The 17,608-nt window shown below is 34.6% G+C and overlaps 1 protein-coding gene across 3 annotated transcripts in view; it reads right to left on the bottom strand.

The window, feature by feature from the left end:
* KCND2 (potassium voltage-gated channel subfamily D member 2) overlaps positions 1-17,608 on the bottom strand; it is a 257,736-nt gene that overhangs the window by 203,515 nt on the left and 36,613 nt on the right. The window lies entirely within an intron of this gene.

The raw sequence follows: 17,608 nt of genomic DNA, 5'->3' as shown, positions 1-17,608 counted from the left end.
GTAAGAAAATATCAAATCCTAGCTGGTTAATGGAACTATTACTGAAACTTTTTTTTTTTTTCCCTCATGGTTTTGAGAAATTTCACCTTCTCAGTGAGATTCTGATTGTCCACTTCCTACTCATATTCTAAAATAGTGAGGCACTCACTTTCCCAAGGTGAATTTGACAGCCTCAGCCTCATTTCTTTTTTTAAAAAAGAAAGGCTCTACTGAACTGAACTGAATTCCAGTTGCTGGGCGTTGTAAAAGAGGAGAAGAGCTGAACACAAGGCACAAATGTGACAACTAAAAGTTCATTGTTTTTAATTAAAACAAAAATAATGTTTAAACTTGTAATCTTCTTAAGAGTTTACAAGTATAGAGATAAGGATGTACATGAAAATAAAATAAATGAGTAGAATATAAATTAAAAGAGGAATCAGTTAAACTCCTATTCACAGAACACCTATAGTAGAATAATGCACTTTCCCCTATATATAAATATTCAAAAGAGGAAGCCTTGAACAACATGCTAAGCATTTCTGTCACTTAAGATGTACAGTTCTGAAATTTTTGTTAGAGTCATAGTTCCATTTAAACCTCACATAGAATATGCACTGTTTCTACTAGCAACCTTTGTTTGGGATTGTTTTTTCTTAAAGACTGAAAAGGCTTTCATTCGTGCTCTGAGAAAGTGAAAATTGTTCTTTGCCAGTTGACTTCAGCAGGACCCAGACTGAATGTTCCTAATGAATTTGTGTTTGGCGGTTGTGCTGTTCAGTTTCTGCCAGCACTACAGAGAATTGAAGAATTATAGAATTTCTAGGTGCCTTTGAAGCCAATCCAGGTCACATCATTTATATTAAGATTCATCTATATACATGTGTTTCAATAGTGAAATTTAACAAAGCATGTTACTTTAAAAATGCAAAATTCTTGTTTATTTTCTTTGGCAGTCTTCATTTTCTTCTTTCTGTTTTTAGTGAGGGAACTGCACAAAACTTTCCCTCAGCTTCGCTGATTTCAGCACTGTCTTGCCTTTCTCATGATCATGATCATCAGCTGAAATAAGGATATATGGAAGAATGAGTGAAAGGAATATTGTATAAAAGGAAGAAGAAATCTTCAAACATATAAATTAAATTAAGATAGAAAATAACTGATGAAACGGGAATAGCTGTGAGCATTCCTCTAAATCCCTAAAGGAATACCAGCAAACAACAGGAAAATTCTGAACTTTCCCGAGTGTCTAAAAAAACGATGTGTCATCCTAATCTGGTAATTTGAAGGGCTTCTAGAAATATTGTTTTTTTTTTTCTTTTTTTTTTTCAAAATTGAAAGACTAACTATACCTCATCCTGAGAGAAAATTTATAATAAAATTTTAATGTCCAGTAGGCTAATTAACTTTAAAAAGCAAAGAAAGAATAGCAATTTCCCTCTTGAATCTTCTGTTTTAAGCAGTGAGCTGGTTAAAAGACTTCGATGATAATTCCAAGTCTGGAACACAACATACAGCTCTGATCTTGTACTGCCTGACAGTGCTAAGTTTAGCAGTTATATTATCTGTTTTTTTTTTTGTTTGTCATTTTGTTTAATAGAATACTGGAGAAAAAAAATAGGTCTGTCAAAGAATTAGGAAAGAAAGCTTTCTGGTGCCTACCTTTTTTATTTAGCATTCTGCTTAATGTATTAAAAGACAAGAGAGATCACCTTAGTGAAATTCAGTGAGCATTTTCCAATCTTTTAGTGGTTAAGTATTATGTGTCCACTTTCACATCTTAGAGTGAATAGAGTTTAGGGCAGATGTTCAGCAAAGCATGCCTTTAAATGCCATGATATTGTATTTGTATAATTCACATACAAATAAAATATTTAAAGACTAGCTTGTTGCCCTTGCACTGCACCCTATGAAGTGTTAAGAAGCATTATGGGCTATGAAGTGACCTGAGCTGCACCAGTCCTTTTGGACCCTGAGCAGATAGACAACTGCTCTTTGTGTGTTGTTGTTGCTGGTCTCCTCTAGTGGGTAAAAAGGGGGTAAGGAGACCCAACCTCCATCATTAGCTCAAATTCAGCAGCTGGTATAAATGTGGGTAGAGAAAGTTTTGTATTTGTTTGCATTTTCTTTTCTTTCTTTTGAGTTACTCAAACAAACTGAAATAGGGCACTGCATTGCCCTCTATCTCCCCTTCACCCTCGGGTTAGGATCAGACATCAGATGACATGTGAGAGATGCTATCCACATCTGGATATGGAGGATATACAGGTTCATTGTTGATGAGCACTAGGCTACTTTATAGGGAACAAAAACAGAGCATCTAACTCTAGCGAAATGAGGAGTGCAGATTACTGCTTTGCCAGACTCTTTTTAATACCGAACTTAAGACCATATAAAATATGTTCTAGGAGGAGTTTTAACTTCTCTATCAACTTTCTCTATGGCAGAATCTAGTACTGATTAGTGCTGTGTTCATGAACCATTAATATAAATGGATGTTTTCACTGCACAGTAACTTCACTAGACTTCTATGACACCTTTTTTTGTAAGAATCATAGAAATAATATCAAAGAGATACCAATATAAAACAATAAAATACTTCAAGTATTGATGTGACATCTACTGACTGGGCAATGTAGCAGAATTTTTATACATGGTGGTGATTTTTGTGGGAAGGAACAACTCCCAAGTTCTAAAGTTTTATCTACCTGATCATGTTCTTGGACAAGTCAGATTTGACTCAAGCCAAAGCATTTACCACTTCAGAATATTGGTGTGTGTATTTTTATTTGATTCGTTTATTTTGAATCCAAAATAATAATAATAATAAAGTATTTATTTCAGTTTTGGTTAAGGGACTTTAATGAAACCAGGATCGTGAGTTGGCAATGAAATGCAAGCTTGAATGTACAGGCATGAAAAAAAGCCTGGGGAGGGTTATCTGGGACAAATGAAGCATTGAGACAGGTGTTGGAGGCATAAAGAGGAGGAACACAGTAGGGGATAAGGATAAGAGAGATGGCTTGGGGCAAAACTGTGAGGGTCTTTCAAGGCAAGAACACAAAATATGAACTCAAGTCGAAGTGTGAGTAAAATTAAATAGGGCTAACTTTCCCAGCAAGCTCTCCCAATACATTTTACACTATAACTAATTTTGTGCTTTTTATACTTTTAAATCAGAAGCTGGGTTCAGATATATTCCATTGTGCTCTCAAACAGCAATAAGCACCTCTTGATTAGTTTAAAATAAATTCAGTTAGAAAAGGTAATAAATAGATGCATTGCAGAAGCTAACACAAGCTGAGAAGGAAAAGAGAGTCTCCAGGTATGAAGGTCAAGTTGCACAGTTTCCTATAAATCATTCCCCCCAGGAATGGAGACTTTGGAGCAACTTGCTCAGGGAAAGCAGTGTGCTTCAGTACTAGGAACTCGTTCCTATTTTCCCTCTGGAGTTGTGTCTTGTGAAAAATACCAGACAAGAGAGTGAGGGAAGGAGTAGAGCAAGAAGCTGCAGGAAGCAGCATGAATGTTGATGTGGATGTGTAAAAGATGAAAGCAGTTGCCCTGAATTTACAGCTAAAAGCTAGCAGTATTCAGGGAGAAACATCTATCCCTTCTCTCGGAGTTGCATACAGCCTCTGTATAAGAAAAAAAAATCTGGAATCCTCAGCTGACTCTGATAATACTGGATTATGCAGCTTCATAGTGTCACTTATTCTGAGGGAGCGAGCTCTTCCACACGACTACAGTTTTTGACAGAGATATTTGGTGGTATGTTTCTGACTTTGTCCTAACAGAGACTGTCAGCTGAAAATATTTAGTTATCTAAAAGCAAGCTACCTTTTGCTGAAAATTTTGGTACCATTTCTTGTACAAGGCACAAATGAGTAAAAGAATACAGTTTGAGTTATATATTCAGGGATTTACCAAAGGCTTCTAAAAAGTTTAAAGAAAAGTCAAATAATTATGACAGTAATGGGGGAACAAAGCCAAGTTAAAAATGTACAGAAGATACCACGAATAGTAGATTATCATTTCTATTTTTTTCCTGAGAAAGACAGGAATATTTAACATCTAAGAAACTTAAAATGGTTATATTTGTTCACACATATTTCTGAACAGAATAGTTCAGCATATGAAAATGTCAGTTACCAAAACTGAAACTTTTTGCTTGGGTATACTCGTATGCTTTAGCTTTCACTGAAAAGGTTCCTTGTAGGAAAAGGAAAAGGTTCCTCAGATTGAATAGTTACATGAGAGTCAAAAATAGCCCAGAATGCTCAAATATTTACTTGTCAGTGAAGCTAACCTATGGATAAAACATTTTCAAGTTGTTGATCTAAAGAGGATCATTTCTTAGGACTCTCCTATTTTGCATAATTACCTCAGAGATTCCACTCCTTTGTAGCCCAGGTATAAATGTGGGACATTGAGGCTGAAGGCCCTGCTCTCTCTAAAATTGTGAGAGCAGAATCTAATGTCTCATGTTGAATTTAAGTGCTTTTGCCACTGGCTATTGTATAGAAGGAGATGTGGAAGCAGATGATATATTGTGATGTGTGTTGTATTATTTTCACCTCCTTCAGTTCCCACTTTCTGTATTGTAAGATTACATTAGAATGTGTTTTCACTAAGAAGGTAAGGACCTAGATATCAAAAAAGTTTTGAAAGATAATCTCTAAACTAAAGAAACAAAGATCCTGAGCTGTTTCTACTTTCAGCCTCTTCCCTTTTGCAGTCATTCCTTTTTAAAGCATCATGGAGATCTTTTTTGATGATAAGAATCTAAATCACATGTTTTTATTTTTGCCCATGGAATACTGGAGATTCGTGTATAGGGAAAATCCACATCAGTCATTAGAATTAAACCTTTGAATCAACGAAAAAAGAAAAAAAAAAGTGAATGTACAAGATCAGATATTTTTAGATTTCTCTTACAATTTGGGATAAGAGGAGGTTTTTTCACATGAAGCATTTGTTTGCCCAATCACAACTGCTGCAAGGTAAGAATAACTGACTTGTCTAAGTTTAGCTGCCCTGTGAAAGAATAATGAATCAAACTCAGATCTCTGATCACATAGGACATAATCTTTCCCACCAGAGCAGTCTTTCTTTCTTAATCACACATTTCAAAATCACTCTCCTTCAGCAACACTCCTTCCCTTGTGAAACGCTTCCTGGGATACAGAATAGAGTAAATACTTGATAGCATATTGCGATAGTAACAGGAAAGCAAAGCAGCTCTAGTTCTCAGGATAGTTCAACAACAATAAACACATGCTGCTGTGTACATACATATATACATACTTTATATAGACATGTGCATGTGCATTTTTTATATACATACACATGCAAAGACTCTACATCTTAGGTAGGAAAAAGGAGAGCTACTCTTCTCAGGTCCTACCAACTGCTCCAGCTTTGATTCTCAGGTGCAACTGCTTATCATGTCTGCCCCTTCCTATCAGCAAACTAGCGGCATCTTTCCCATCCTAGATGTTATCAGCATGATACTTTGAGAAGGCTTCCAGAATTTAGTATTGCTTTGGAATCACATCATTAAAAATAATTACAGCACATAAATAATAAAACTGTACAGTGACCATTAGAGGTTCTTGTCAGCATCATAACAGCTTGAAAAAGATTTATGCTAAGATCCCTTTTGTTGTTGTTTGTGAGCCTGATTGATAGAGTTTGAGGATTTTTCTTGTTTACCTGTGAAAATCATCTTAGCCATAGCTTACAAATGGGGTTTTATATCTCAGTAAATTCAGCTGGCTCAGAGGGTTGTTAAATTATAAAAAGGTCTCAACCATATGATTTATCTCAATTTTCATCTATCTTTACTAGGAAGCTGTCATATTAGAGAAAATCATCGTGCAGACTATATGCTTACTAAAAATGGAGCATACTAAGGACTGTACCCCAAGCATACTCAGAAAGATCTCCATATCAGTTGAGGTTGGACCCTAAATAAATAAAGGTAAGGAGATAAAGTACTGAGACAGGATGAGTCATTTTGTATCAGTCAGTGCCAGCTCCACATTTGCATCATGGAAGGTCAATTATCCTACACTGAAATATAGCTGAAACTGTGAACTCAGTAGCTCTGGACTCCTAACACTGTTTAGATCTGTACTTTAATACTTAATTTAATATTTTTCCTGAAGGGAAATGATTAATAATTGCATCCAGTGAAGCATCTACTTTAAAAGATTGACCCTCACAAGCTGTTGCATTTTTTTTTAGTATTAGAAAAAAGTAACTCTCAAGACACTATCCAGTCATGTGGCATCTTTTACACTCCATGAAGCTGCTGAATGCAATGTGCTACAGGCAAAATTTTAAAGATAACTAATTAGGAGAGTATTTTGCAGTTACACGTTAGACCATTCACCATCAAATCAGAGTGAAGTGTTATTAGATGCTGAGTTTGATAATGATGAAAGTTCAGACTTTGCTCCTGTTGAATTCAGTGTCATGTCTCATCTACAACTTAAAAGGAACCAGGGATCAGGCATGAAGGTATATCTGTTAATTCCTTGGTTTTCATACTCGAACTATTGGTTTGAAAGGATTCACTCTCTTATATGAAGGGATTTTGACCTTGGCAGTACTTGCCAGACCTGAAATATAAGGCATGTATATTTTGAGAAACAAGAAAATGTAAGCAATGGGAGACCAAGAAAAACAAATATCATGAAGTAAGAATGCTTGATTCAGTATTACAGTATCATTGTAGAAAAGCATTGAAAACAATATTTTTGTGCACAAGAGAAAGAACACAAATCAAGTACAGCGAAATCTATTTACAGTCAAAAAATTAATAAAAGAAGAATAAAATAGTAAATGTTCTGCTCCTCAAACTTTTTTATACTAAAATCTCAATTACAGTAAATAATATTTCACGTTTTTAAAGCATATGGCAAATAGTAAGGAATTTTGACAACAAAATGGGTAAGAATTATTATTAATATTATTTTTATTATGTTCCAGTTCATAAAAATAGGGAAAATGTGATTTAGAACTGTATCTTCAATATTTTTTTGCCATATAAAGTTGGAGATTGGAATTAAGGGGGTTTTAAAGTGCAAATGTGCACTACTTTGTATACATTAAAAAAACCCTCCATATTCAGGTCAAGGAAGGAAGGAGAAGAAAGTTAAAGAACTTTCCAAGAGAAAATGTTGATTGGGCAGAGAATGGTGCTTGAAATGCATGATTAGAATGCTGATCAGGATACTGATTAGAAACCTGTCTTTGAGAATCTAGCTACTTCTACACAAAATGCCACACAACAGTTGCTGCACTGTAATGCTCAAGAAAAATGTTTTTGTGTCCTGTGTTCTCATGCCCATTTCATTTTCACATTTATATCTCATCTCCTGCCAAGGCTGCTCACAATCATGTTCATTGTGTTTGTATATTCCTGTGTGCTTAGTCTGTACTGGGAAGTGAACTGAAAGCTTAGCCATTAGCCTCAAAGATTTCCAAAGAGCCCTGGCAACAATAACTGGTCCACATCTATAACAGCAAGACTTAACAATATGTTAGAGGCAAGAGGTTCTCTTTTCCATGCCAGTGCTGTAGGAATATACTCCAAAGAATAGGCTGTTCAATCTACTATAAGAACAAGTGTTGTTAAGGAAATGACCATATTGTACTCTCTTAAAAAATACTCCCCCTTTTAAATTCATAGGGAAACATATAATATAATCATTAATGTAGCATGTGATCGCCTCTGCAATCTGAGTATGTAGCTTTGATAGCTGTATAACTGAAAAGACTTTGTATTGCTTCAGTGATAAACTAATAGTTGAATAGCTGAAACTTGTACCTGGGCATTCAATAGTAATATGCTTTAAAACAGATGAAGAAACGCTACGATCCCTCAATATACTTAGAAAAAAAAAAAAAAAAAACATGCCATTTATCTTACTGCTACTGAGTGAAATGTGATGTGTGCAGCCAGATGTTGCACAGCATACTGTATGTCATTACATACTAATTCTCTGCAGTAAGCTAGACTTCATAGTTGGACATATTTACAATGGAAATGACAAAAAGTTGCTCTAGAAATACAATTTATATATTCGGCATATAATTATCACCAGACTTAACGACAGAGTCCTTTCACACAAAATTCCTTCAGTTTCTTAAAATAAAGCCTAATTCCCTGATGCTCTGCACATGTTCAAAGTGAGAACAATATTTTACAGGTTTTCACTTAGTGATCTATATTGTTTCATCTCCTCCTCTCAACCAGGTGGTAGAGAGGAGTGAAAAACATCTCACTAGCAGGTGATACTCTTAGCGTGATACAGTCCCTGGCAGTTGGAGAGCTAGAAAAGCTGTTTCCTTTCCCTCTTTTCTACATCATCCTACTTTCACTGTGGATATGTAGACAACAGATGAGCCAGAAGAAGTGAGTTGACACTTTTTTTTTCTTACTCTGGTTTATTCAGCAAATGAATGGGCCCATTTCGCAGCAGAGTAGAGCTTATCATCTCTTGCTGTCAATGCATACATGTTTTGTTTACACAATTCAAAATTTGAAGAAATTTCAGTGAGACTTTAGAAATTTTGTAAAGAGATGGAATTTGATCTCTCCTTACCTCACACCATGATATACTAAACTGGGATATCACTTTTGTTAGCGTTTTGAAGCCTGAGGGGAAAAGCAGACACCAAGACAAAGATCTCCATCAGCATTCATTCTCATGAATATTTTTACAGAGATCCTACAATGATGCTCCTAGGTGTTGTCCATCATGTCTATTTCTGATTTAATACTCCTGTTACATAATGATAAAACTACAAAAAATGTATGCAAAGCAGGTTATGTAAGAATTACAAGTTCTGACCTGAACTGTCAGTGTCCTACCTTGTTTTTTTTTGTTCCAGCTTCAATCTTTTCTTCATGTTAGGAGCATCTTTATATAAAGAGATTAGATTAGATTAGATGTAACTGTTTTTATAGATGAATTTTTTATTGAAACCACTGCAAAATTTTGCAATAATTTTATATAGGCTGATTGCATCATGGAAGAGAAAGTCAACGACTTATTCTGTTTATTAATTTTACTAAAAGGAGTTAGTAGTATTGAAGTATGCTTTGGGGGTCCTGTATTGTATTTTGGAGGCACTTCCTTCCATTTTCTTTTGGATGTGCTGCAAATGAAGGTGATTGGGGACCAAGTGTCACTTTCTAGTTTGTTCTAACCCAGGGGTCAATACACATTAAAATTTTGCAGTGGTTTCAATAAAAAATTCATCTATAAAAACAGTTACATCTAATCTAATCTAATCTCTTTATATAAAGATGCTCCTAACATGAAGAAAATTATTGCAGCCCAATACATAATAAATATGTATTTATTAAACCAGAGTATGTTGTATATAATTAAAGTCCATAATAAAGAGAATTTCCTTTGAAATTATGACATATTGAGTGAATATTCCTGAAAGAATTCTACCAGAAGGACTCAAAATCAACACACAGGAAAACTGAATAGTCTGGCCTTAAATACAGCTTTCACAAACATTTTACCTTCTTTTTGACAACCTTGTCAAGCAACATTTTATCGTATCTATCTTCTTTAAGAGATCCAATATTGATGCCTCCCCAGTGTGCCAATTAATCTTCCCAACAGTTTTAGCAATAAAATGTAGCTATATTTATCTCTAAATCAATATTCAGTTTTCTAGTTACAGTAATCGATTTTGTTTCAGTTCATGCAATTTTAGATGGTTCAAAGCTTACACATAAGAGAATTTAGAGCAAGAAATACAGAATCATTTTTTTTTAGTGTGTACAGAAAAACATGGACATACGTGTTTCATAACAGAAAGTTTTAATTAAAATAAAATATAAGAAACAGTCTGCTCACTGTAGCCAAACCAAAGGCTGGAATATTTCAGCTGGTACTGAGCATTAGAAAATTTCAGGGTATGTATATAAATTTATCATCCAATATAAAAAAGCTATTTCCAAAGGAAAAGTAATTTTCCTCCTTCTTTAGATAGTTATGTATTTGTACATTTGCTAAAATTAATTTTTGAAAGTATAAGGACATGCTATATTTATGGAAACATTGAAAACATTAAATACAGTGAAGTTACAGATCCTGATTTGTATGGATCAATATTTCATAATAGAATACTAAAATTGCTTACCAAGATTTTTTTTTGTCTTATTTAAAGAGATATTGTCAACTGTGATGGCACCTACTGATTCCCATCATGGACATAAATTGAAACTTAGACTAACATCCGTATTAGAGTCATTCTCATGTGGTCAAATATGTCTAACTGTGCAAATATGGCCTAGCAGGAACCCCGCATTACATTCATTGTGTGCTTTTCTGGTTCATAAGTTCTCTTCTCTCGGAACAATATTGGGTGGAAGCTGTCATTTAGCTGGTCCCCCTACCTGACTGTTCAGGTTTCTATAACACATTTTTCAAGGCAGAACTCTACCTTTAATCTTACCACAGTTCCCACGTATTTCGGTTTTCTTGTAGATATCTTTGGAGATAAGAGTTGTCGAACATCAGTCTTATTATTAGCATTGGTTACATATTGATTCAATTTAATATCTAGCATTTTTCAAAGGTATTTGCTTTTCATTAAATAGTAGATTTTCAACAGTGTAATTTTGTTCAGTCTGATAAATGCAACTACTGTCATTCCAATTCATATTTTTTACATCCAAAACATCCCAGCTAGCCTGAATTCTACTGGCAAAATATGGCACATTATTTAGTTACTTGAATACCTTTGCTTTCTGAAGCAACATGTGGAATGCAAATTGACAGGGCTTCTATTAGATGTTCTCATGCTTTTGTGATGACAGACTGGGCTTTCTGATGTGATTGAGGAAGGAAGCCCTTAGTTTTGCCATCCTTCCGCTCCCTGAAAGCAGCATGAGAGCCATACAATCAGATCTGTGCTCAAACCCCCGACGTGGCTCAGTGTAGAAGGAGCAGGAAGAGGAGAAAAAGAGGAGGAGGAGAACTTTATTTCACCCTGTGAACCAAACTGGAATGGCTCAGATGTGCATTATCTGCCTCCCAGTACTTCAAAGCTGCATGTATTCTGTTTGCTTGTCTGCAGGTTAGGTTATCTTTAGAAGAGTTCTAGCATTATCTAGCTAAACCTTCTAGTGAGCTGAAACTGAGCCTTGCAATGCCTCTTTTGTATCCCTCTACATTTTTTTTTAATCATAATGAAGCCATGAGCAAGAAAAAGAGAGAATATAGTCTTTTTTTGGTACTTGTAACAAAAGCTACTGCAGCAGACAACCCTTCTAACTGCAACAGGACTCTCTGGGCACAAGTGTACATCTGCACAGCTTGCTTTGGAAAAGAAGAGTCATGACACACTTTCTAGTCAGACTTCCCTTATTGCAGGTGTCTTTCAAACAGCAATAGAGCAGAGAAAATATTTTTAAACTTCTAACTGTCAAGCTTCAAAGAATCATCAAGAAGTGTCAGAAGCATATGTAGTTTCTGAAGCTGATTTTAGTCCATTTCTCCTTAACAGGGTAGGAAAGTAAGAACTGTTTTCTTGCTCTAGTGTCTGTCTAGTTGCTAGAGTGGAACCAGAAGTGATATGTTTCATCCATTTTTTTCAACTGAAAGATATTTAAAACTAATTTAATGAGACTGTATCTCTTTGAGTTAGTTAAAAATAATAGCAGGTTATTGAGTCAGAGCCTCAGCATGATCACTAATGAACCTGAAATGATGCACATACTCTCCTCATTCTGCGCATTATACATAGGGTTTCTGTTAGCCCACATCCCCCCGTTGTTTTATGAACTCAAGACAGATTATCACATTGCAATGTTTAGGATTCTTCCCGGCTTACAGGCACGAAAATATGAAAATAAGCAAGGTTCTTTTTTGATGCTTGTGCCCTCTCACCTTGAAAACACAATGTAGTAGTCATAAACTCTTTTTTTTTCCTTCTTCTTTTTCCTACCTAAGACATGGATGTTATATTAACTTTATGCTACACATAATAATTACTTCTATTCTTCATTTTATCTAGCTGGTAAAGCCTGAGCAATGCATGACTCTACTAGAAAGATGGAATCTATCCTGAATTTGGGATGATTTGTGGCAATGGTAATTTCCTTGTATTAGGTGTGGAGGAACTTACAGTCTCTAATTTATATCTATTAGATGAAATTCTAATAGAAATAAATCTGTTCGCTCAGAGCTTTGGCACAATAAAAGTGCCTATCTGGATGCTAATTTATGGAAGACACCAAACTGGCATGCAGAAGGTTCCTCCTACATGTCTTTTCTAATTCCAGATTTGTGAGACTCACATATTGGATTATGTGAATGGACACATGCAGTTATGTCAGATGGCAAGAGATGTATATACTCAGGCATGTCTGACTGCATGACAGAAAAGATGTGATGATAGTAGGAAGCAGCCTGGGCATGCTGTCTGACAGTGTTGAAGGGGAAAGAAGAAAAGAAGTAGAGGAAAAAAGACTTCTGGTAGAATACAGGGAGAAAAAAGTCTCTGTATTTTGTATTTATCTAGCTCTTCTCCTTCAAAAACATCATGGTTTTCAGTCTTTGAGGGACAAAAAAAAAATAACTTCAAGATCTTAATGCTAAAATGGAGAATTAAGCCCATGAGTATTAGCAGTAAATCTGCAATGATTAAAGGCAAATGATCAAAGCAAATGAGCAATGTCTCAAGCAGCTTGGGATACTGTCTTCCCACACAATATCTTTCTATGTTATTATTAACCATGTCTTTACAATCTGGAAAGGGTATTTCCTATAAAAAACTATTCTGAAAAAAACATGCTTTGATAAAATTTGGCAAAATTCTCTGGCAAGTTTAAGGAATGGCAACAAGTACTTTAAAGTATACTTAATATACCTTAACAAGAAATCCTAAAGATGTGTCATGGGACAAAAGTGTAAGCCTAGTTGGTAAGTACTTTGCATTCATTAACTGAGCTTTGTGATAGCCTCAGTGAGATGGGTAGAGATTAAATTCTCCTATTCCTTATAGTTTTTGAAATTTACAGTTTATGGACAGTTATGCTTCACCCAACCTAATTTCTTCATGTAGTGAGAAAAATAAGAAGACCCTGGCTAAATTTGGAGTTATTTTACTTATTGAGTTTATTTCTTATGCTATTGGTGCTCCAAATAAATGGTGACTGGAAAAACAAAATATGCTCAGATATAAAAAAGATACATAAATATATGATAGATACAAAAAAGATACAAAATTAACAAATAGTTAATTAAGTATTTAAAAAAACAATTCTGTCAAAGCATTTCTTATCTATAAAAGTGTCTCTTGGGTCTACTTCTAGCTTAAAAGGTAGTTTCTTGTTTAAATATAAAAATCTTGATATAAAAACGCAAAATAGTAATCTAAGTCAAACATGGAGGTATTGATTAATACACACCTTAGAGTACACTAGGGCTCTCTGCGTTGGCAGCATCTTTTGTCTGCATCCAAGGTATATTTTAATCAATCAATCAGCACTATTCACAGCTTGTCATCGTATTTCTTAGCAAGAGCCCTCTGTCTTGTGGGTTATAGCTCTTTGCTCATCAATATTCTCATTAAAACAGACGTTTTTTTAAAGCTAAGCAATTACTTAAAAAAAAAAAAACACACAGTAAAAGTCTTCTTACATGGTTTCAACAGGGAACTTCATAACCTTTGCAACAATACAGCTAAAATTTTAGCGTCTTCCAGTCTATACTATGAATATAAAACTCTTCTGAAATCTGTGACCGTAAAATGATATGGCTGCTTTAATAACCTTCCTTACAACTTTTGTCACTCTTTTGTTAATCTGTTTCAACATCTGAGCTGGTAGCATGAAGACCTAAACCTCTGAGTGATAAATAAAACAACAGTGCTAAATTCTCATTTCCCTCTACTAGGAGAGTGCTCTCATTCATGACAAGGAATTTGATTTATGGAGATGAAAATGTTTTCTCATCAGATTTGGGTAAAATAGTATAAGGAGAGGAGATATTTTTAAGCTAGATAACAATTGAAATCTACTAAGAAAAAGAATAAAATAGCTACAGTCTGACAGAAATGCTAAATGGCTTCATGGGTTTAAATATAGAAACTGAAGAAATATTTTCATTATTAAATCAATATTATAAGTCTGTTTTAATGACATTCACTTACTTTTTGAATGTGTTTTCTCTAAATGGGAACATTGGTATCTTATTATTCTAATCTTGCAGTCTTCTTGCTATGTAAACCTAATGGGTAGTATGATGAATATTGTAGGGTCAAAGTGTAAATCATATTAATGAATATTTTTATTAGATATAAATATAAACATACAGAAACTGCTACATTTACATGTATATATACACACACACATGCACATTCAGAAAAGATATATGCATGTGCATTCCCATAAAACTCTTCAGTGCCATAGAGCAAGAGATCAAGAATGCTTGCTTAAATGCTTAGAGGAATAATTATTATTATTTTTCCCTATTTTGCATTCTTGAAAGCAGAGGACTGAATGAGAACCACTGGAAGCATCTCAGTATCAAATATATGACAATACAATATATTCAATTTTGTGGCAATATAAAAATTTAATGGTTTAAGAACTCGACTAGCAAAGTCAGTAACATATTTTAAATAAGAAATATTCTTATTTATGTTATACTTCTGTATTTCTCTCAATTGTATATGAACATGTCAAAATGTATTCAAATTTCTTTTTGTCTCTTACTGCATGTCAACTTTGTAAGTTACTGAAAGTGTTCCAAAGGAAAGGGCTTAGTAATTTTTGACCATTCTAAAATCATACTGTTTCTTAAAAAAATCACTTATTGAAAACCCAAAGCTTTAAAATAATGCTAATTAAATATATTTATGGATATCATATTTTTGATAGCCATGATGATAGTATTTCTTTTTTTCATTGCAAAAAATTTTTGTATTTTTGCATTTTGCATTGTAAATGACAAATTCTGACATGCTTGACAGCATAAGATAACAACCTTATCTTATCCTGTCTTAGAAACAGGTACATCATAATGCCTGTAGATGGTATGTAATCTACAGAACTCCATAAAAATGTTGTCTTAAAGAGAGGGAAATATAATCCTTCTCACCCTTTCTTTGTCCTAAAACAAGCAAAAAAAAAAAAATTTAATGGCATAAAATTCTGTTTTTATGAGAACCAGGAAACTGCACCACCATTAATCTCTCCATTAATCATTTAATCCTTAACCTTAGTCATTTATTTATTCTAGGCATTTACATTAGTAGCTCGGTCATTTTACCATCCCTCTTCATTCAAAAGAGAGAAAGTATATTTCAAGCTGCTTCTGTTTCTCTCCATTGACTATGTGAGCAGCATAAGGCAAACGCTAATTTGAACACATCGGTTAAATACTCCATGGCAGATGAGACAAATTTGAGCCTTACTCATTTAGTTTAGGAAAGAGTGGAGCATGTCCCTATCCATGACCATTTTTAAGAAATTTAGGGGAACAGGTTTTCTAATGAATCTTTCTGAGAGGGACATTTGTATTTTTTCCCCTTTTTTACTTTTTTTTTTTTCAAATTCTCAGTACACTTAATTGCAATAAAACAGGAATATGTGGATACTCTTTGTACTGCTCTTATATAGGATGGGAGGCAACACTGCATTAGCATGCAAATGCCATTTCACATGTATCCCTCAGTTAGAATCAAGGACCATTCTAGGACTCTATACTCTTAAACTAGGGGAAAAGTTACAGTACAGCTGACATAGGTATTCACTGATTCAGAAATGCAAATTGAAAGTTAATAGTGCCTCTAAAATGAATGTCTCTTTTTCCGCCTTAAATGTATACATATGACTTTTTGAGTACAACTATATGGAAAACTCATCTATATCAGAAGTGAGGTATATCAAATAATGGCACTGAAGTGAATGCTAAGTGTCTCTTTTGATGCATCTGTAGTGTTTAGATACTAAAGAGCTGATGGTCAGTTAAAGCCTTGGGATTCTCACAGAGTAGTTCTGGTAAAACTTCTAGTTTTCTTTGATGGATTATTCATGCATATATAGAAGTAGTGACTCTCCTATGATATGAATTCCAATGATTTGTGTGGCTCAGTTACTCTTTTCATATTGTAGTATATTTTCACCTTTCATCATATTTACCTCTGAACATCACTGCTTTCATCTTACTCTATCACAGTCATCATTATTTTAGAAAGCTTATTGCTCCTTTTGCTCTTTCAGCTAGGAGAAAAAAAAAAGGCAGGAGTAAATATTGCTTTATCCGTGGGAACCTAATCCACTCCTTCCATAAGTGGATTCAGCTCCTGTTAACTTCAGTGACAGCTGCAGCTATTTACAGCTGGCTGATCTGGGCAGTTTAAGCAGGGCTAATAGCTCTGGTTGGTATTACATTGCCTGACACTTCTGATTATAAAGATTCTGTATTCAGCTTCGTATACATTGCCAACTCATACATCAGTATTTTTTCTAGGTGGAGAAACTGCCCAGACTTTAGTTTTAAGCTTACCTATTTACCCTTGTAACTTTAATCAGCCTGTCTTTCTAGTGCCTACATTTGGAATTAGGATTCCTATCATGGATTTCCATAGTGGGTTTCCATTATCCATGCAATTGCACTATTTTATAGCATGCATGGATCAAGCAATGAAGACTGTAGTCTTTGTATTAGTGTAATTTGACTCACTCTTAGAAAAGGGTAAAAAGAAGCAATGTAAACCATGTCTTCTAGGGGTTTTTTCAGCTGCATCAGCAATTTGTGTTAGCACAAGTGGAAATAGGTCATCAGCAGCTGCAGTCACCTTTGCAGGACAAAGATCACCAAGCAAAAAGTACCACAAAGTGGTGGTGATTAAGTTTGAAGTTGAAAAAGTGTTTTTTGTTGTTGTTGTTGGAATGGAATAGAAATTGATTGAGCCTGAAGTGTTTCACTGCAGATCTCTTGGGTTAGGCATATTTATGTCTACTACATAGCAAGATAGCCCATGGAGTCTGACAGAAATGTCTGTTACAGGCTCACCAGTTCAAGGACTATTGTGTATTCAGGGAACATGGCCATGGGAAGGACCTACTCAGAAAAGCAAGTGCATCCAAGGAACATGTCTGGACTCTCAGGATTCTCAGGAAAATATTTTCCAATATTTTGTCATTCCTAGCAGTGACTGGTCTGGGGAACATGATTCATTCCAGACACATTGCTTTGGATGTTTCTGAGGTAGTTACCTTAGAATTCAGAAAACAAAAGGATCTCAGTTTTGTTCAGATGCAAAGAAACTCACAAAGTGAGAACTCTGCGGCTTGATTGGAAATGCTCTTTCCCATATCAGCTCTGATTTAATTTTGATTCAATTCTGTGAAGAAAGAAAAACTTCTGTTCAAGATAAAAGAAATGTATTTAGAGTGGCCAGAATACTATTAGCTTTTTATTGGAATATTAGTTTATTGGCCTTCAGTCTTTTGTCTTCAAAGACAAAAATGTGCAAAGAAAATGTGCAATTACCATCCCCAAATATATTCAATATAATATCTTATTGCGTAAATGAACAATTTCCTTTCATCTAAAGATAAGTGGGCTTGGGAATTTCA

The sequence above is a fragment of the Tinamus guttatus genome, unplaced genomic scaffold, assembly GCF_059628265.1.
Source record: "Tinamus guttatus ecotype Peru unplaced genomic scaffold, ASM5962826v1 Tinamus_guttatus_pri_ptg000018l, whole genome shotgun sequence".
NCBI classification, from domain to species: domain Eukaryota; kingdom Metazoa; phylum Chordata; class Aves; order Tinamiformes; family Tinamidae; genus Tinamus; species Tinamus guttatus.
This window is presented reverse-complemented; position numbering and strand designations above follow the sequence as displayed.